Genomic DNA, 22353 nt, shown 5'->3' with positions numbered 1-22353 from the left:
ATGAGCGCATAATTATTCTTTGTAGTACTCCCTCTGGTGGTTGTTAGAAAAAAAGCTTCAGAGATTGTCTTCGTGCCGATTAGCCTGAGCATTGTTTGAAGAATTGTAATCTGAATATTGAGATTTATGACATAAGATAAATGATACGAAATTGTACCATTAAAAGGGAAATATATATATATATATATATATATATATATATATATTGCTCCTTCATACAAAAGGTGAGTAACAATGTACATTATTTGACATTTGAGAATTAGTGATATTCATCGATATATTGCGTAGTTGTTAATCAGAAGGGAACTTCCGAAAGACTGGATACGAAACTGCCTTTAATAATCCAAGAGCTCCATTACTTCTTCGGAAGGTTAACCTTCATCAAAGCCAAATATCCGCTTGATCTGAGGTTTCCCGACTGATTATACAACGCCCCAAAAAATACGAGGCATTTTATTTGTACAGATTAGCAGACTGCCGCAAAGCACGAGCGTGCAGAGAAGAAGAATCATCGCCTGATTTCATTCTAATATGTAAAATTTCTGAATCATTTTGAGTGACTGAGTTATGACTGTGTTTCCTATTATGAATGATTGATTGCTCGAACGAATTGAGAACTACATAACTACATAATCACATAGATAGGAGGAAAAATTACAGGACCTCCATGTTAATGGCCAGTAATGCCAACCGTTAAACAATCTTTTTTCAAGCAACTCTTTGTTCTCCCCATGGTTTTCATACAGTGTATAAAACAAGCAAAGTCTTAGTTTTAACGATAATTACATGAACTACTTATGATGTTACACAAAGCATCTTGTGTACTTACTGCTGTCCATCCCATATATTACACATTCCAACATCTCTTGGCGTAGGAAACTTCAACAAGCCAGATGTTCCTTTAGGCACGATTCCAAAAATTATTTTCTGCCGAAATTGCTGGTACGCGTGACAATAAGAAGACGACTTGTTAGTGTGGTGATGATTATGGATCATTAACCTTCAGCGATTTACAATAGTATAACGCAAACTGTCTTGTAATCACCTCAGGAACGGGAACAGCATCATAACATTCAGGCCCATTCTCTGTAATTTCTTCGACAGTAGAACAAACACACATAAGAACTAGAGATCTTTGTTTGATTCTTAATGAGGTTGCGCTGTCGATATAACTTCACTGCTTCGATTTACAGCACTTATCTTCGTAACGAATTTTACTATAAGCCTGTATTCAAAGAAAACATTTGCACAAATACCTACTACCAGCTATAACTCATTGGGGCGATAGGAAAAAATAGGACTCGCCACCATCTGTAAAATAAAGAACAAAAAGCAAAACAAAAATTGTGTGAGTATTTAACGGAGAACTTAAGGGTTTTATGTGACGTCCGCCCACACCAAATGATGAGACGAAGTGCATGCTTGTAAGCCGGAAGATCACCGGATCTAATGCTGCTAAGACCGTAGAATTTTCAGACTCGAATTTTAACGTAGCCTTCACATCTCAACAGCAACTGCATTTGTGATTTCCTGTCAGAGAGGTTACAGTTCGTAGTAATTGATGTAAATTCATCGAGTAAAACGGAAGTGATTTCTGGCTTTCCCCAAGTCAGTGTTATAGGCCCTTTGCTGTTCCTTATCTATATAAACGATTTGGGAGACAATCTGAGCAGCCGTCTTAGGTTGTTTGCAGATGACGCTGTCGTTTTCGACTAATAAAGTCATCATAAGATCAAAACAAATTGCAAAACGATTTATAAAAGATATCTGAATGGTGCGAAAATTGGCAGTTGACCACATGAGTGGTAAAAAGAATTCGTTAAACTCCGGTTACACAATAAATCAGTCTAATCTAAAAGCCGTAAATTCAGCTAAATACCTAGGTATTACAATTACGAACAACTTAAATTGGAAGGAACACACAGAAAATATCTTGGGGAAGGCTAACCAAAGGCTGCGTTTTATTGGAAAGACTCTTAGAAATTGTAACAGGTCTACTAAGGAGACTGCCTACACTACGATTGTCCGTTCTGTTTTAGAATATTGCTGCGCGGTGTGGGATCCTTACCAGATAGGACTGACGGCGTACATCGAAAAAGATCAAAGAAGGGTAGCACGTTTCGTATATATGGGAGAGAGTGTCACTGAAATGATATAGGATTTGGGCTGGATATCATTAAAAGACAAGCGTTTTTCGTTGCGACGGAATCTTCTCACCAATCACCAACTTTCTCCTCCGAATGCGAAAATATTTTGTTGACACCGACCTACATAGGGAGAAACCATCACCACGATGAAATAAGGGAAATCAGAGCTCGTACGGAAAGATGTAGGTGTTCGCTCTTTCCGCGCGCTATATGAGATTGGAATAAAAGAAAACTGTGAAGGTGGTTCGATGAACCCTCTGCCAGGACCTTAAACGTGATTTACAGAGTTTCCGTGTAGACGTAGACATGACGTGCCGCCCGAAACAACAGATGGTCCTCTTTCCACGGTTGGATAACTGGGGTAGGTCAGGCACACTCAAGTCGCCGAAGTGGCGTCCAATAGAAAGACTCCTCGCCACGGTATTTGTGCCACGCGAAATTACGATTTTTATTGAATTGTACGAAAAGACAAATTTTATACGATCATATTCTTCAGACGTCTTGTTTGGCAGTTCTTTGAGTGTCTGTAGAAGCTAAAACAGTCTTCGAGCGAAGATTTATCCTTTGTTTTGTGATCGGTTTCTATGTATTTGATCATCATCAGTGAACAAAACATGAAATACACCAAAAATTACAGTGCCAATCTTGCCTTGTTGTTTTTCATGCTTTGTTCGCTACTTTAGGAAGATACACATTTCTGATGATGATCAGATAAATCACAATGGTCATAAAAAACGTAAAAATCTTGGAATCGATAATTGTTTTGTATTTTACAAATTGCAAACATTGAATTGCTGTGTACTTCAAAGTGAATATGTCCCATTTGATGTTTGAATTACCGCATTTCATTATTAACAGATACTGAACAGCCTGTCCACGGGTAATCGTAAAGTATACAAATACTTTTGAGTAAACACACAAAGCGCAGCTTTACGCGCCGGGACAGCATAGCGCGGCGACACAATCGTGGTTTGCTGGAAATTCCAGAGAACGAATGTCGACTGGCTACGTAGTAATGCAAGTTGCTACATTAGCAGCAGAGGAGGCGTAAAGTGCAGCAACATAGTGTTCATTTTAACTGAAAACACTGAAACATCTCGAAAACAGCACATCTGATCAAAAAATATTATAATTCCAGTTTGTTTTTGTCTCGAAGGGGAACATCCAACGATACCACAGTCGAACCCCCACACTACCCCGTACGTGTTTGGCGGAGGAAACTTTGAAATCAGTAATTGGAATCCCCGTTTTTTATTACAGGTTACGATTCTACGGCAAAATCCGCATACGTTTTCTCTGTAGCATTTTCTTCGTTTCGCAACAGATGGCGTCGCAATCAGAGGAATAGAAATGGGTGCAAAACCGCAATTAACGACTTACTTTCCAATGGCCTTGAATATCCCATGGCACGTAGGAGGCTACCTCCATGCTGCGAGGTTTTGACAGGCCATTAGTTCATATCTTCTAATAGGAAACCCAATTCGTAGCATTGTATTCCTCCGCCATCTTGCGCAGTGTTTAATGCCTACACACCTACCTATCATTTGGAGAACAGTTCCCCCCCCCCCCACTTCATTTTTCCTCTCCTCACCCCTTTTTTCCCCCTCATCTGTCCAGGTCTCTCCCAACTGCTCTTGGCTGTGGTATGTCATCTTCGTGCCAACTTTTTACTGCAGTGTTTCAAGTGAGTGTTAAGTGTTGTTCGTCTATTCTGTTGCGAACAGAAGTCATACTGTCGCTTGGTGTGATTTTTATATCTCTTGCAAACAGAAAACAGACTGTCGTCGTGTTTTCTTAATTGTCTGTCTACTATTTTACCTGTCTGCTTCCTGTGTATTTTCTTATCATTGCCAAACCTTCGTTTTATGTTTTAATCTCCACAATTTTCCGCCATTTTACAATTTAAGTCACCGTTTTGATCGCCTGCTCTTATTGTTTATTATCTTCTTCTTATGTTTTAAAATTCTATAGGCTGAAGAGCGGCATACTAAGCTGCTCCCAGCCCGAACCCTTCGGGTGAATGGAAACTCAATGAATGAAAAAAAATGGAGAACAAATGTGCAAATGGGCGATGAATGTTGCAACCACGAAAGAAAAAACTGAAATTATCATATTTACGGAGAATGTAGGAGAAACGCTGAGGCTGCTGTTACATTGTATGCCGAGCGTTTTCCAGAGAAAGCTCGCTTTCGTTCGCTCTTTTACAGGGCTCTGAATGCCTCTACGTCTGACGGTAGCGTACAGATCGACACAAGGAAACGAAGCAAATGTGTCACAGGAGAAACTAATGAAATAGCTGTACTAGCGGCGGTGCACCACAGCCCACGTATAAGAGCCTGAAGATTACACCACGATTCTGCTATGTCCATGGGTGGTATTTTCACAATATTGCATCGTCTTAAGTATCATCCACACCATCAGTCACTGCATCAAGAATTTCATAGCTCCGATTTTCGTAACAGGGTAGTGTTTTGTGAGCGGGCGTGTCAACAAATGCAAACGACCTCCGCGTTCTTTGCCGAGGTAAAATTTTCCGATGAATCTACATTCACAAGCCGGCCGCTGTGGACGACCGGTTCTGGGCGCTTCAGTCCGGAACCGCGCTGCTGCTACGGTCGCAGGTTCGAATCCTGCCTCGGGCATGGATGTGTGTGATGTCCTTAGTTAGGTTTAAGTAGTTCTAAATCTAGGTGACTGATGACCTCAGATGTTAAGTCCCATAGTGCTTAGAGCCATCTGGACCATTTACACTCACAAACCAAGGCTGGGTTAGCTGGCATAACAAGAGCATTACTGAAGCGTAGACAGTACCCAATGGTTACGCATGCTGACCATCAACGTCTTTGTTCGGTTAACGTACGGCGTGGAATCAGGAGAACAAACTCGTTGGAGCGTATCTTATTGAAGGCACGTTGAAAGCACGCGCATATGAAACGTTTGTGGAACAGGAAGTACCGATACTATTGCTTGGACGTTCGATAACGAATGTGGTTTCAGCACCACGTTTGTCGAACGCATTACGAAACTGAAGCACGGGAGGTATTAGACCTAATATATATGAAGATGGTACCTGTTCTTCTCGACATGTCCGAAAGAACAGATATCATCTTCATATATATATATATATATATATATATATATATATATATATATATATATATATAGTTAAGGCCCACCGGCCATTTGACCATCTTCTTTGCGGATGCACAAACAGTACCCGAACTCTTGCGGGAATCGGCAGTAAAGCCGCGCCCGCGCCCGGGTTCCCGGGTCCGATTCCCGGCGGGGTCAGGGATTTTCTCTGCCTCGTGGTGACTGGGTGTTGTGTGCTGTCCTTAGGTTATTTAGGTTTAAGTAGTTCTAAGTTCTAGGGGACTGATGACCATAGCTGTTAAGTCCAATAGTGCTCAGAGCCAGTAAAGCCGCGAGTAAAGAGTACAATGGGTAGGGGCATTATGAATATAGAGCGGGACAATAAGTTGCGAATGTGGGTCTCACGGGAGGCGTGCCAGAAGTACGACCCCGGTAGTTGAGTCATCAGGGTGACAGAATATCAATCCTTAGGGCCCGGGTTCGATACCCGGCTGGGTTGGAGATTTTTTCCGCTCAGGTACTGGGTGTTGTGTTGTCCTAATCATCATAATTTCATCCCCTGCCGGCCGGTGTGGCCGAGCCGTTCTAGGCGCTTCAGTCAGGGACCGCGTGAACGCTCCGGTCGCAGGTTCGAATCCTGTCTCCGGCATCGATGTGTGTGATGTTCTTGCCGGCACTGTAGCTCAGCGTGTTCGGTCAGAGAGCCGGTTGACCTTTGTAATAAAAAAAACTGAGTGGAAGGATCAACAAACGAACTTGAACGGATGTCATTGTGAAGTCCGCAACACCCAAAAAAGAAAGAAAGATGGATAGAGCGTCTGCCATGTAAGCAGGAGATCCCGGGTTCGAGTCCCGATCGGGGCACACATTTTCAACTGTCCCCGTTGACTTATATCAACGGCTGTAAGAAGCTAGGGGTATTCATTTCATTATATTAGACCTTGTTCACACGGGTCGGTGGATCGGCACTGGTGCCCCTATTAACTGGCTCTAGGTCACCGGATTTGACGTCGCCGGTTTTCTTTCTGTTGGAATATTTAAAAGACAAGATGCAACAACACATGGTGGACCGCATCAGAAACACCTATGCTGCCATTTCCGCAGATATGTTTCTGTCCTGTGTACAGTTACTTGAAAATCGGCTCATTTAAACGTACTAAATTCGGCGGTACTACGTGAATACGTACTCTGATCGGAAAAGCAGAAGAGCATTTGCCTTAGGTCACGGCCACAGTGGCTTATCGAACAGTCCCCTGTTCGATATGTCGGAGGAATACTACCTAGCGTATGGGGTTTCCAATTAGGAGGTATGAAATACTGCCCTGTCCTGTCCTCGCAGAGTGGAGGTGGAATTCCACGTGCCATTGGATATTCAAGGACCATTGTACAGCATCTTGTAAATTACGACTTTGTACCCACTTTTATTCCTCCGGCTACAGCGCCATCTATGGCGAAATGGAGAAAATGCTTCAGACAAAACATATGTAGATTTAGCCATAGAACATAATCTACAACAAAAAGCATTTGTTCCCATTGCAGATTTCAAAGTTGTCCCCCGCCATCCATGCACGGGGTTGGGCTGGGGATCGAGTGTGGTATCAAGGATGTCCCCCTCCGAGACAAACAAATTGCAATCATAACTTTTTTTTGATTGGATGTGTAGTTTTCGAAATACTTCAAAGTCTTCAGCTCGAAGGAATAATCGCTAATGAAAATATATCAAAACATTACCGTAAATCAAAAACGGCACCTCATATGCAAAATATTAAGTGTATCACTGAAATCAGCGGAAAAACCAGCGTGGATCAATGTGTCGCAGTTATTCTTTCTATATAACGGTTATTTGTCGCACCGTCGGACATTTGTAATTAATCATTTCTAGATAGCACTTTTACTTGTATAAGTACTCTCGAAAACACATTTTAATCATTGAGTTAGCGCACACCCAACGACACTATAATCATGTTCCTAGGTTGAATTCATTAAATAAACATTTACATTCAAATGGCTCAAATGGCTCTGAGCACTATGGGACTTAACTGCTGTGGTCATCAGTCCCCTACAACTTAGAACTACTTAAGCCTAACTAACCTAAAGACATCACACACATCCATGCCCGAGGCAGGATTCAAACCTGCGACCGTAGCGGTCGCGAGGCTTCAGACTGTAGCGCCTAGAACCGCTGGGCCACTCCGGCCTGCTAATCATTTACATACTGACACGCAGTGAGATGGGTCCATAAGCATGTCAGGTGGTAGGAGAATGTTTCAAAAGACATAGGAGAGGTCACTATAGCGAGGTTGTTGCAACTGAAGCTGCATTTTGTCATGGTGTGAGATGGAAGTACAATGGTATGAGTGGCAATAAGCCCTCTAGTTCCATTCCAAGAAAATACTACCGTAACATATGGCGTTGAATTTAATTAGATGATGGTTAACATTTTATAAAAACTACTACGACAGCTTAGGTGGGCACAAAAAATGTAAACCGTTCTTAAAATAATTTGTACGCAATGATTCATGTTACTGTAGCTTAAATCTGTAATCGACTTCATAAACTTGATAAACAAATAAACTTTTGTCAATGACATTAATTACAGCATATCAATTGCACCTAACGATGTTATATAATTCAGCCATTGTTTATAGTAAGCAGTTCATGTTCAAGGACAAAATACTACGTACGTGTGTGGTCGATGCAAAGATGGAGAGCGAACCAAAGTATTTGTTTCAGACGACTGACTGTTTCTATGCACTTTGTACCTAAGCGTGTCAATAACGGAGGCAGCATCGCAGCCGATATTAAACACGTTACAGACATTATTTTCGAAAAATTCGGTACAGTAATTACACTCCTGGAAATTGAAATAAGAACACCGTGAATTCATTGTCCCAGGAAGGGGAAACTTTATTGACACATTCCTGGGGTCAGATACATCACATGATCACACTGACAGAACCACAGGCACATAGACACAGGCAACAGAGCATGCACAATGTCGGCACTAGTACAGTGTATATCCACCTTTCGCAGCAATGCAGGCTGCTATTCTCCTATGGAGACGATCGTAGAGATGCTGGATGTAGTCCTGTGGAACGGCTTGCCATGCCATTTCCACCTGGCGCCTCAGTTGGACCAGCGTTCGTGCTGGACGTGCAGACCGCGTGAGACGACGCTTCATCCAGTCCCAAACATGCTCAATGGGGGACAGAACCGGAGATCTTGCTGGCCGGGGTAGTTGACTTACACCTTCTAGAGCACGTTGGGTGGCACGGGATACATGCGGACGTGCATTGTCCTGTTGGAACAGCAAGTTCCCTTGCCGGTCTAGGAATGGTAGAACGATGGGTTCGATGACGGTTTGGATGTACCGTGCACTATTCAGTGTCCCCTCGACGATCACCAGTGGTGTACGGCCAGTGTAGGAGATCGCTCCCCACACCATGATGCCGGGTGTTGGCCCTGTGTGCCTCGGTCGTATGCAGTCCTGATTGTGGCGCTCACCTGCACGGCGACAAACGCGCATACGACAATCATTGGCACCAAGGCAGAAGCGACTCTCATCGCTGAAGACGACACGTCTCCATTCGTCCCTCCATTCACGCCTGTCGCGACACCACTGGAGGCGGGCTGCACGATGTTGGGGCGTGAGCGGAAGACGGCCTAACGGTGTGCGGGACCGTAGCCCAGCTTCATGGAGACGGTTGCGAATGGTCCTCGCCGATACCCCAGGAGCAACAGTGTCCCTAATTTGCTGGTAAGTGGCGGTGCGGTCACCTACGGCACTGCGTAGGATCCTACGGTCTTGGCGTGCATCCGTGCGTCGCTGCGGTCCGGTCCCAGGTCGACGGGCACGTGCACCTTCCGCCGACCACTGGCGACAACATCGATGTACTGTGGAGACCTCACGCCCCACGTGTTGAGCAATTCGGCGGTACGTCCACCCGGCCTCCCGCATGCCCACTATACGCCCTCGCTCAAAGTCCGTCAACTGCACATACGGTTCACGTCCACGCTGTCGCGGCATGCTACCAGTGTTAAAGACTGCGATGGAGCTCCGTATGCCACGGCAAACTGGCTGACACTGACGGCGGCGGTGCACAAATGCTGCGCAGCTAGCGCCATTCGACGGCCAACACCGCGGTTCCTGGTGTGTCCGCTGTGCCGTGCGTGTGATCATTGCTTGTACAGCCCTGTCGCAGTGTCCGGAGCAAGTATGGTGGGTCTGACACACCGGTGTCAATGTGTTCTTTTTTCCATTTCCAGGAGTGTATGTTCGTTCCACAGGTGACTGCCACTTAGATTGGTTACACTAGCTACGATGTATGTAACACCTACATTTCTGGAATCCCGACCATGCATTCAGCTTATCAGCATGCTCAAAATGCAAGTTTTGTATACCTTTCCCTGAAATCCAGCAACTCAGCTCAGCTCATCGAACACGCTGTATAATTTAGGTGTGAGAAAAGCAAGCTATTTTATAGTTTTGTATCATGTAGGTTAAGTGTTACATGCCTTTACATTACTCCATTGACAGCTGTTACAGGTACAACTAATCGAGGGAATAGTAATTTAATGGGCTGATATGAATAACGTTTTGCACACGTAGTATACAGACTGTACGGTGCATATTATCAGAATCACAACATCACACACTTACGCAAAGTTGACTTTGACATCAATTTTAGTGTTTTGTATAGCATTCTTCACCTTCAGTGCAGTCTTGTAATCGTGCGTAGACATGAACAACTTGTGAACTGTCAGGTTTGGTGGGATTGTACTGCGCTATATATATATATTATATATATATATATATATATATATATATGTATGTATGAGAGAGAGGGGGGGAGGGAGAGATTAAGAGAGAGAGCATGGATATGTAGCAGTATTATAGATGAAAAAGGGATAGGGAAAAATATGTATATAGATCTATTTTCACAAGACAGGACTAGCAGCTGGCCCTGGCGTTATAGTGGGAACCATCTGCCTGAAATAATTTTACCACACAGACCACAGAAAACTTAAATCAGAATACAAGACCAATCTCTTTAAAACAGCGCAATCTCATTAGCTTTTACCCCACTGCACAATACTCTTTTGTTCATACATTGTTCTAAGTAAGTTGTGTAATAATACAAAGAGTTAGATGGAGCTACACTGTTTATTCATTTTTTAACACCGATCGCTACACACACTACTCACCCTATACACACATTATTTCCTACGTAGCACTACACATAATGTCAGCTGACAGTCGAGACAATGGCGGCAGTGTTTGGTCTGGATTTAGTGAACTACCACAAAACATTTGCTAGCCTCAAAAACTGAGTTACCACCCCTCCATAACGAGTAGTATGTTGAGCTCAGGCGGAAAATATGATGTTACTTTGACACATTGTTTTCCACAAAAAAAGTAAAGATGCAACAGACTGAAATTGTGGTCTGAAATGATAGAGGTGATTTATTATTAATTACCTGAGTTAATTCTTCTACAAAATGCTTCTCTGTTTTATAGAAGCAATCTTTCAACATACAGAATGCTTTGCTTAGCACCTAATTTATCTGCGTTTTTAAGTAAGTTAATTTTACCGATTTCTCTAGTCTCTTGAGGTGATTTCTTCTACAAATTTTTTCCTTGCTATAAATGCTGTTTTGAGTTATATGTTTATTCTTTGTTGGTAGACATAAATACAGTCTCGATTTTGTTCCTTAATCCTAAACGAAGCTTTTGGTGCAGTAGGTATCAATGTTGATTTTCATGCTCATAAATGTTGGTAAATGCACTCGTGTGGCATTACAAAAGACCAATATTTTCAACAAGTCTTTTTAAAGACCCAGATTAATATTTTTGCTTGTTCTTCTGGATCTTTTCTATGGTTTGAAAACTGTATTCATGTTTTGTGCATTTGTCGTCAGAAAAGAATTCCATAATTGAGAATGGAGCATAGGTGCGAACAGTGTGTAATTCTGAGGACATAACAAGCTGTTTTCCAGAACCTTTCAACTAATGATTAATATAAATTCCTACAGCCTTTCCGTTTTTTTTCTTCTGTTCAGTGTCACTTTATTACATTTTGACCACTTGTCAATGATTAGACATATTACATAGGGTGAACGAGAGCTCCACCAACAAACTTTCAGAGGCTTTTCAGCCATACCTACCGGATATTTTGGTGTGAGGAACACACCGTTTCTAGCGGATTGGTACAGAGTAATAATGTAATCATGATTTATTTCGCTTTTTAACGCAGTCACCCTTGTTTCTGTGGAAATACTTTCAAACCAGTGAAAAAGCCTGTAGTATCCAATAACCGAAACGTACAGCACACAACACAAAGTAATGAAACGTCACTCAGACGAAACGCTGTGCTATGCTGTGATACGGTTGCCGCCGCAGTGGGGACAGTTTAGCAGAGCGTCGTTCAGTCAGTCTTCCACTGCGTTCAGTGAATCCGAACATGGGGTACACATCGGCCAGCTCTCCGTCAGTAAACCTACTCATAATATTGCTGTGTTATCATTGTTAACGCATAACCAACACTCTCAAATACAGATTAAGTAATACTGGTCGAAGAATCCCAAACTCCACTTACCAGTATCATGTAGTAAGATGAAATTCTGGAACTTCCAAGGCACGATGTTCGCATCTGTTTTGCAGAGGAAATGTGGTATCAGGAAAATGATAACTCTTCAAAAATTTACAGTGATGTATATGATGATCATATATGTAAAACACCTGTAACATCGAGTGAGCTGAGAGCTTCTTCACTGTTGAAATTGGACCGCAACTGGTAAGGATAGCAGAAATTGTACACAGATGGTACCAAAATGTATTTTTCGATGGTCAAAAAGGGAAGAGACAATGTTTCCTGTAGCCGTCTGAAGCGTCGATATTAACTGTGGAATTGTACGCCATTCATCAAGCTATACGTTTCATAGTCAACTTACAAGTCGACGAAGTCCTGGTATGTACTGACTCGATGAGTGCCCTACAGTCTCTTACGAGGGCAACCGAAATAAAAACATTTAATCCTTGGCGCACGAAATACGGCGAAGTGTCAGTCGAGCAAAGGAGTTAGTCTACGCATTAAACTTTAGTGGGTACCGGAACATGTTAGAATTAGAGGTAGCTAACGTGCTGACCAACTGGTGAAAATGGTGTAGTATCTACTTCTCATTGACATGCCTGGATCTACATCTCCATCTTTATCTACATTATTCAAACCACCGTGAGATGCATGGGAAATGGTACGTCCCATTGTACCATTTATTGTGGTTTTTCCCGTTCCATACATTTATTGAGCGTGGGAAGAATAATTGTTTGAATGCCTCTATGTGTGCAGTTATTATTGTAATCTTATCCTCATGATTCTTATGTAAGCCATACGTAGGGGGTTGTAGTAAATTTCTAGAGTCATCATTTACGGCTCGTTCTTAAAACTTGGGTAATAGGTTTTCTCGGGATAGTTTACGTCTAACCAGTCTTCCAGTATCTCTGCGATACTCTCCCACGGATCAAACGAATTCGTGCTGCCTTTCTCTGTTTACGTTCAAAACCCCCTATTAGGTCTATTTGGTATGGCTTCCACACATTTGAGCAATAATCTAGAATCGGTGGTACGATTGATTTTCAAGCAATCTCTTTTGTAGACTGATTACACGTCCCCAGTAATCTACCAACAAACTACAGTCTGCCACCTGTTTTACCTACAACTGAGCCTCTGTGAACATTCCGTTTCATATCCGTACAATGTGTTACCGCCACGTATTTGTATGAGTTAGCCGATTCCAACAGTGACTCATTGATATTTTCGCTTTGTGACGTGCTCAGTTTTACATTTTTTCTGAACATTTAAAGCAAGTTGCCAATCTTTGCACTATTTTGAAAACTTATCAAGATCTGACTGAATATTTGTGTAGCTTCTTTCAAACAGTACTTCATCATTAATAACTGCATCATCTGGAAAAACTCTGAGGTTACTATTAATATTGTCTGCAAGGCCATTGATATACAACACGAACAGCAAGGACACCAACACATTGCCCTGGGGCACACCTGAAGTTTCTTCTATATCTGAAGATGACTCTCCATACAAGAAACATGCTGCGTTCTCCCAACCAAAAAATTCTCAATCCAGTCACAAATTTCACTTGACAAGCAATACGATGATGCATTTAACAATAAGCGTAGGTGTGGTACTAAGTCGAATGCTTTTCGGAAATCAAGAAATACTGCGTCTACCTGACTGCCTTGGTCCAAAGCTTTCAGTATGTCATGTGAGAACGGTGCGAGTTGGGTTTCACATGATCGATGTTTAGGAATACATGCTGGTTGGGGTTGAGGAGGTCATCCTGCTCATTATGTTTGGGCTCAGAACACATTCTAAGATTCTACAACAAATCGATGTCAAGGATTTTGGACGGTAGTTTTGTGGATCATTTCTTATAGACGGGAGTGACCTGTGCACGGGTTTTCATTCAAGATATCTACAATACAATATACTTATAAGAAGTCCTACCTCAGCTGCAAATTTAGTATAGAATATGAGTGGGATTCCATCGGGCCCTGGAACTTCGTTCAGTTTTAATGATTTCAGCTGTTTCTCAACACCACTGACAGTAATACTTATTTCATTTATCTTTTGAGTCGCACAAGGATTAAATTGAGGCAATTCTCCCGGGTTTTCATTTGTAAAGAAACATTTGAAAATGGATTTAAGCATTGCAGCTTTTGCTCTGCTACCCTCAATTTCCTGTCTCATTCGCTAGGGTATGGACACTAACTCTGTTGCCACTAACAGCCTTCACGTACGACCAGAACATCCTTGGTTTTTGTGAAACATGATTTTACAACATCCTGCTACGGTAATCATTGAAGGCATCACGCACTGCTCTCTTGACTGCTAAACGCGTTCCTTTCAGCATCTCTCTATAGCCCTCCGCTATGTTTTACATACAGTATATTATGCAGTAGTCTCTGCTTCTTTCGATGTTTCTTTACAGTGACTGTATACCATGGACGTTCACTCCCATTATGCATTGTTCTGCTGGGTACACACCAATGCAGTGCATGATCAACTATTCTTTTAAACCTGAGACATAGTTCCTCTACATGCTCTTGCCCTGTGCAGAAAGTTTCAAGTTCCTCATTTAGGTATGACATTACTGATTTTTTGTCTAGTTTACTGAACATGTATATCTTTCTGCTTGTTTTAATTTTCCTTTGTACTTTGGTACTCATGTATTGTATTGTGTATTTAAACTGGGGACCTAGAAACGGCGGAGACGCTTCTTCCAGCCGTAGTTTGGGAATCATTGTTGCCACAACCGGATCTTGGTCACTGATACCACTTTCGATGTGGATGTCCTCAAAGAGATCAAGTCTATTTATTGCCATAAGATTCAACATATTTTCATCATTAATAGGATTCATAGCTATCTGTTCTAGGTAGTTTTCAAACAAGGCATTTGCCGCGCGGGATTAGCCGAGCGGTCAGGCGCTGCAGTCTTGGACTGTGCGGCTGATCCCGGCGGAGGTTCGAGTCCTCCCTCGGGCATGGGTGTGTGTGTGTTTGTCCATAGGATAATTTAGGTTAAGTAGTGCGTAAGCTTAGGGACTGAAGACGTTACCAGTTAAGTCCCATAAGATTTCACACACATTTGAACAATTTTGAAACATGGCATTTAATAATGTTTCACATGATGTCTTAGTGCACTCACCAACAAAAAAACTGCAATTTTCCAAATTGTGGATGATTTAAGTCTCTACCGATGATTACAGCATGGTTGGGGAATTTGCGTATTTGTGAACTGATGTTTTCTTTAAAGTTTTCGATTACTTCAGGAGATGAACCTTATGGGCGATAGAAGGAACCAATTATCATTTTGTAACTAATCTTGATACTGGGTCTTGCCCAAACAGTCTCACTTTTAGCTACAGTTTCTATCTTGGTGGATTTGAGTTTCTTGTCTACTGTAACAAATACACCACCTCCACTTCCTATTCGCTGTCTGTTCTATATACAATCACATTTTCTCCAAAAATCTCACTGCTATCAATTCCGGGTTTGAAGCAGCTTTCTGTATCTATATTACGTCAGTTTCACTGCTTTTCAGGAGTGCTTCAAACTCTGACGTTCTGTTGCGAATGATTCGGCAATTAACAGTCAGGACTGTAATACCCTCACCTGCGGGAGGCATTTATTTCAATCTTACACTGATGCTTCGCAGTTTGCCATAGCAATTATTATCTGGATTGGGTGGGGAGTCGCCTAATCTAAAAAGCCCTTGTGTGCACCCAACACACAGTCAGCTACCTGAGTAACAGCATCTGAGGTGTAGTGCACAGCTGACCCGTTTAGAGAGACACTACAGTTCTCAATCCCATGGCGCAAGTCCAGGAAGCCGCAGCCTAGGTTGTCATAGAACCTTCGAAGTCTCTCGTTCAGTCCTTCCATTCGTCTCAAAAACAAAGGGCCACGATCAGTTATTAGAACAATTCTGCAAATTGTGAGCTCCGTTGAAACTCCATGCACGAGGCTGATCTCATCTTTCCTTGCCAGTCGCTGGAACGATCCAGATATTACTGCGGAGCCCACAAGACAGGCATCGTTTGTTCCAATGTGCACCGCAATTTGCGGTTGGTTGTGGTCTGTTCCCTCAACGCCCCTGCTGTACACTCTTGTTTGAATCGCCAGACAAGAGAAAACTGAAAGGGCAAAGTTAGTGGATACAGACTATAGAACAAAAAGCGCATCGTGTTGGGCTTTTCCACAACTGATTCCACGCCACGCCTGGTTTCTCGAGCTGGAGCTCAGGAAAAGAGAAATTGTTGCTTTTAACAGACTGAAAACAGGTCATTTGAATTGAAATTACAACTAGATGTTTGTTAAAATTCATTTCTTCTTTAAAATGAAACTCCTGCCAATGGAATTGTACACATTTTATACAATGTGATAAATGTCGTCATCCACGGACAGTTACATTGAACAATATCTTAGAAATTAAGGACAATTTTTCTCTTAGGGGAACCTCTTGGTTCCATAAACATTTCCTTTGCCAAATGCATTTGACACTTCATTCGTCTTTTTAAAGGGGACTTTAAAATTTAAGTATAGCCTTAATGCTTCGTTATATATATAATTGGATTTTCTGTTAAAATTTCGTTTCTTTTATTGTAACGAGGCAGTTATACTAACAGACTTTGTTGACTCCTTATCTCGTTTAATTATGCTTAATATTTTGTAATGAAATCAAACCAAAGTTTGTATCATTATCTGCAATAATTGTATCCTCGGAGCTTGGGCCACCAAGCACACTGGACTCGGATTCGGGAGGACGACGGTTCAAACCCGCGTCCGGCCATTCTGATTTAGGTTTTCCGTGCAAAAAGCTTCAGGCAAATGCCGGGATTGTTCCTTCGAAACGGCACGGCCGACTTCGTTTCCCAGCCTTCCCTAATCCGATGGAACCGGTGACCTTTGTGTTTGGTCCCATTCCCCGAATCAACACTCCAGCCAACTGAATCCAATGAAATGGGCTTCGCCTGAAACGAAATAAAATAAAATAAGAAGAAAAGTTACAGCCGGAAAATAAGACTCAAGACAGAAACGAACAGTGCTGACTGAAAACGTGACGGAAACGAATTAAACAGGGCATTAGTGTTGTCAAAGCAGACACCGTGAGCGAATGAGCGAATGGAAACAAGATCTGCGCTGCTGGGTACTATTCTCAGCGCAATGCAGATACAAAACTAACTCGGGAAAGAAACCCAAACGCAATGCAATAACTGTGTAACGAGCTTCCGGAGACCGTGACTTGCATATTATGCAATGTCATTTCAGAGAACTGTGCAAGCACCGTCGAATTTCTTTTACTGAATGTATTAGAAACAGCCACTTGTGATTACTCAAAACTGCTTTAAATAACTTGAGACAGCCGATGCCGTAGTAGTGACACTCGCGCTGCTATTTAACAGCAAGTGTCGCCATCTTGATTTTGCGCATTGTCGCCTCGGCGCTTTGACCGTGGCAGAGGCGTGACCCCAGTTGCAGCTGCAGCTGTGGCCCCGCCCAGCCACGCCCTCTCCGAGCGCCACCTGTTGCGGACCGGGTCACATTGCGCCGCTGCTACAGCTCTTGTCTACCGATCACTCCAGCGCTTTAATACTGGCGCAATAGAGCCGTACTGACGCAACGGCCAACACTACAGTGCTATGAACGTCCCATTCTAACGAAAGCTGTAATAGTTCAGTTCCTCACTACAGAGTAGTTCAGGAGCAAACATACCTTAATAGAGTATGTTTTGTTGGTTGATCCGGGAGAGGGGACTAAACAGCATAGTCATCGATCCCATCAGATTAGGGAACGATCGGGAAGGAAGTCGGCCGTGTCCATTCAAAGCCCGGCATTTGCCTGAAGTGATTTAGGGACATCACGCAAAACCTAAACCAGGATGGGAGCCCAGTGTGCTAAGCGCTGCGCCACCTCGCTCGGTACGAGAGTATGGACCCTTTTGACAGTTTAGTACACGTCTTAGACTAAGAATCTCGGACTCAAGTGGTTATACAGAGTGGCCGGAACCAGTATGTCGACCTTGTAAGGGTGTTGCAGGGTTGGTTGTGCTGAAAATTGTTAAGAAAGAATTCGATATGTTACGCTGTTTCCGAGTTAATTAGCATTGAAGTTAGTCAGTCAGGGCCGTTGCGCGTGCAAATTGAAGCGGCACGCCAGCGACGAACAAAGAGAGCGATACAGAAATTGGACATGGGACGCTAGTAAGGATCGAACCGAAGATAAAGGCTGAGAAGTCTCGTGCGCTATCATCTACTCTATGAGATCAACTGACACTAATTCTATCCGACAGGACGCTTGAATTTGCACGAGTATCTGCCTGATTAGCTAAATCAGGCCAATTAACTCCAAAACGGCACAACATACAGATATTTTTCTTAAGAATCATTTCCCAACACAACCTACACTGCAACACCATTACAAGCTTTTTAGGCTGTTTCTCACCTCCCTGTGTACCTAAAGGGTGGACTAGAACCCAGATATGCCCAGTTTATAAGAAAGGAAATAGACAGGAATGTCAGAACTAAATTAGCCTTCGAAATATATGCTAGCCAGCCGGTGTGGCCGAGCGGTTCTGGGCGCTTTACCCTGGAACCGCGCGACTGGTACTGTCGCAGGCTCGAATTCTGCGTCGGGCATGGACGTGTGTGATGTCCTTACGTTAGTTAGGTTTAAGTAGTTCTAGGGAACTGATAACCTCAGATGTTAAGTCCTATAGTGCTCAGAACCATTTAAATATAAGTTAGAAATCTTTGCCACAATTTTATCAAAACGTCAACCCTCCCCCACGTTAACCATATTACCAGATGCCCTACCTGTGTCGTTTTTCAAAGGAAGATCACGTCCGGACTGTATCTTCACTATGACGCAACTAACAAAAAACCCTGAATTCAATTTACCATCTTTTCTTTACTGACTACGAAAAGGCGTTCGATAAAGTAACCCACAACAAACGGCGAAAAATTTTAAGAAACGGAGGGATCCCTTCTCATCTTATAAGAGTACAGAATCTATAAAAGAATAAAAATTGTCGGCAGCAGACATAATACGGCTGTAGTAAATTAAGCAGTTACACAAGAGACCCCTTTCTCCCAGTCATTTTAATACATGTATCGACGATCAAACCGAAATTTAGGCATAGGCAATATACATTTTACAGTCAACAATCTGCTGACGCCCAAGAAATTGTTAGAAGCCGCAGGGCGTAGCCATTCGGTCTAGAGCGCCTTGTCACGGTTCGCGCGGCTCCCGCCGTCGGAGGTTCGAGTCCTCCCTCGGGCATGGGTGTGTGTGTTGTCCTTAGCGTAAGTTAAAGTTAGATTAAGTAGTGCGTAAGCTTAGGGACCAATGACCTCAGCAGTTTGGTCCCATAGTCCCTATCACAAATTTCCAATTTCCAATTGTTAGAATGAATATGACTTACAAGAGGTTGTTTCAGATTAAGTAAAATAGCTAGATAATACAATGTGAATATCTTTATTACGAAGACAAAGTCAGTGGAATTTTTAGGACACCAGCCCGTAAGATGGTTCAGATGGCTCTGAGCACTAAGGGACTTAACTTCTGAGGTCATCAGTCCTCTAAAACTTAGAACTACTTAAACCTAACTAACCTAAGGACATCACACACATCCATGCCCTCCATTCTCAACCTGCTGGTAAACGCCCTAGGCGACGTCCAAAGACGTGATTGAAGGATCGAGTGTCAACCATGGACCTCCAGTAGATATATTCTCAGTCTGACTGACTGACTTCCCTTCTTTATTATGCTTACTGTAATGTGTTCCTTTATATTTTTTACAATGTATAGCTTTTATTTTCTTTTATGGTGTGGCTTTTCTTTTGTTTCCTGCTGTGGTCCTAAATGACCTGTTAATGCACAAAAAATGCTGATAATGATCATATATGGGGGCCAATAATGAAATACAAAATAAATTATATCTATCGAATTGTTTATGTGGAACTATATGCAGAACTACGGGAAAAAATGCCCACACAGATACTCTGTTGAAGTTCTAGACGGTTTTAGCTATATCTGCACTGGTCAATGGATGCGAAAACTGGACGCTTCAGAATGGATATGAAAGGCGAAAAAAGCATGTGAGATAACTTTTCTTAGACACGTGGCGAACAGAAGCATGTGAAATGCTTTTTCTTAGATACGTGGCCTTTAGCTCACCATAATAAGAAGCAGGAGAGTTAATTTCATGAAAGGTCTATGGATTTAAAATTTGTAAGCCAAAAGTATTATTACCTAGTAATAAGTGGCTTGGCCTCGTATTTTAGTGGCAGTGAAGATTTAGAATATCGCAAGTGCGCTAGTTTGATTCGCACTGACCAATCGGACTTCCTAAGCAGTTACTGCAATTGGTAGTTATTTAGTTGAGATGGCCGTAATGGCAGCTAAACAAGTAGCGTCCATCCCGGTTTTTTATTTTTCGCTCTCATGCAATAAGACTCGCCAACACTTCCACTTGGAAACTTCTTAGTACCGTGTTAAAGAGGTTAATGTCAAGAAATAATGAAACAAGAATCATTATTTGAAACAAAGAAATTGTCATTCGCACTTATTTGTGTTTACAGTAATACATGGACCAAGGCTGAGAGGAAGAAAGGTAACTAATAAAGTGACAGAAGAAGTAAGACAGACAAAAGACAGAGTTCACATCACAAAGAGGATATAATTTATACTTCTTCCTCCAGATTTTGAAAAACTATGGACTGCATTAGGTAAACGTAATTTTAAGAACACAAGAAAAACAAGAAACAAATGCTGATGTGTCGTTATGGGCTGTATATAATTTAACAGATAAAAACAGAAATGATGACATTCGAGCTTTAGTGAATATGCACACCATTATTGGCACAATAAAACAATATTAGTTGAGATCGGAAAACACATAAATCGTAGCGAAAATGGAAGAACCACTAAAATCGTAGAACAGTATGAACGGAGAGGTAAAAGTTCTTTAGGAACACCAATGAAGATATGGACTGATTAATTTTGAATGACACGGAACAGACCAAAAGGCCAAAGCCTTGATGTAGATGATGATGATGATGATGATGATGATGATGATGATGATGACCATGATGATCAAACTTAGACTCGCTCTGTGATGTCTGGTGTCTGAATTTAAGTTGTTACGTGGTTATCTCATGACTAGGGATGAGACAATATCTGTAGTGATGGATAATAAAATTTCAGCCAAAGCAAGGTTGGAAAATAACGAAATTGTACTTGTTTGGGTTACAGTAATGTAAAAACATACATCATTAATTTTTAAGCGATTCTGAGTTCTAAAGAATTCGATATTTAGTACGCAGGATTGCCACCTCTGGCAGAACCATAGCTTCAAGACAGTTGGGCATGGGAATCCAACTGACCCTGGATGAGAGCTATGGGTAGATATGTCATTCCTCGCTGTTTTAACTCTATGTCGATGTCTTTCAATAGTATTGTCTGGCGAGTTATAACGTGCCAGACTCTTTACCGACACATCACCGGATGTTTTCAACGGGTGATGGACGTGAAAACGTGCTGATCAGTTCAGCAGTCGAACACCCACCGTATCGGTTTAGGTCAGGACAGTACAGGCCACATACTATCTTCCATTATTTTGTCTTGATTATGCTGACTGTGCGCACAAAGGTCTTGCTGGAAAAAAATTCAATTTCCTGATCCAAAGTTTGTGATGTGGCTGTACCATCTGACAGACAGAGCGTGAGTCGTGCTTTGGTGGCTCAGACAGTCTGCCTTCGTCATGACAGCAGTGCAGACCGCACTTGGCTCTCCACGCCTCTGCACACGCGAGGTGTTTGTTTACTTCCCCGTCACCGCGCTTCTCAGTCGAACAAGCTATAATGGCCAACTCTTACAGGAAGAACACTCGTAAGTTCACCTCCTTAAATGAATACGCGCGACCCAAAGCACAGGCCGCCGAACGCTTCCTACGCGAAGATGTGAAGATCCGCAGTGACAATCTCATCGGCATACACGTATCGATCACTAGCAGCGTCGTTTATGCTAAGATGTCTTCCGACGCTGCCTGCAAATAGATTATTCAACGGACGCGACATGGACTAAAATTTTGACTCTCCGACGGCAACGTCGGGCCTGTGGATGTCGACCATGCAGGACTTGGCCTTCGAACGGTTCGTGTATTCGAACTGCCTTTCGAGGTGAATGAATATGAAGTCATCCCGGCGCCAAACCCAGATGGAAATGTCCAGAGTCACGTAACCGAGACATGGGCACCGTTTACGACGTATCCGGTGCTTAATGGTGTGAGACAAGTCCGAATAGATCTCAAACGGCACGTCCCATCGCACATTTCTATCGGCGCCTGCCCTGCGGTGGTCATCTACGACGGACAACCTAGAACATGTTCCAGTTGTGGCAAAGAAGGCCACGTCCGTAATGAATGCCTGCAACGCCGCATCACAAAACTACGGCACGACGATACGAACACCGACCGAACCACAACCGCCCTTCCAATCACCTGTGCGGCGACGCTGCACGTCCAGCCCTCACAAGAC

Source organism: Schistocerca cancellata, chromosome 1, assembly GCF_023864275.1.
Source record: "Schistocerca cancellata isolate TAMUIC-IGC-003103 chromosome 1, iqSchCanc2.1, whole genome shotgun sequence".
NCBI lineage: Eukaryota > Metazoa > Arthropoda > Insecta > Orthoptera > Acrididae > Schistocerca > Schistocerca cancellata.
The sequence above is the reverse complement of the archived record's forward strand: the minus strand, read 5'-3'. Positions refer to the sequence as shown.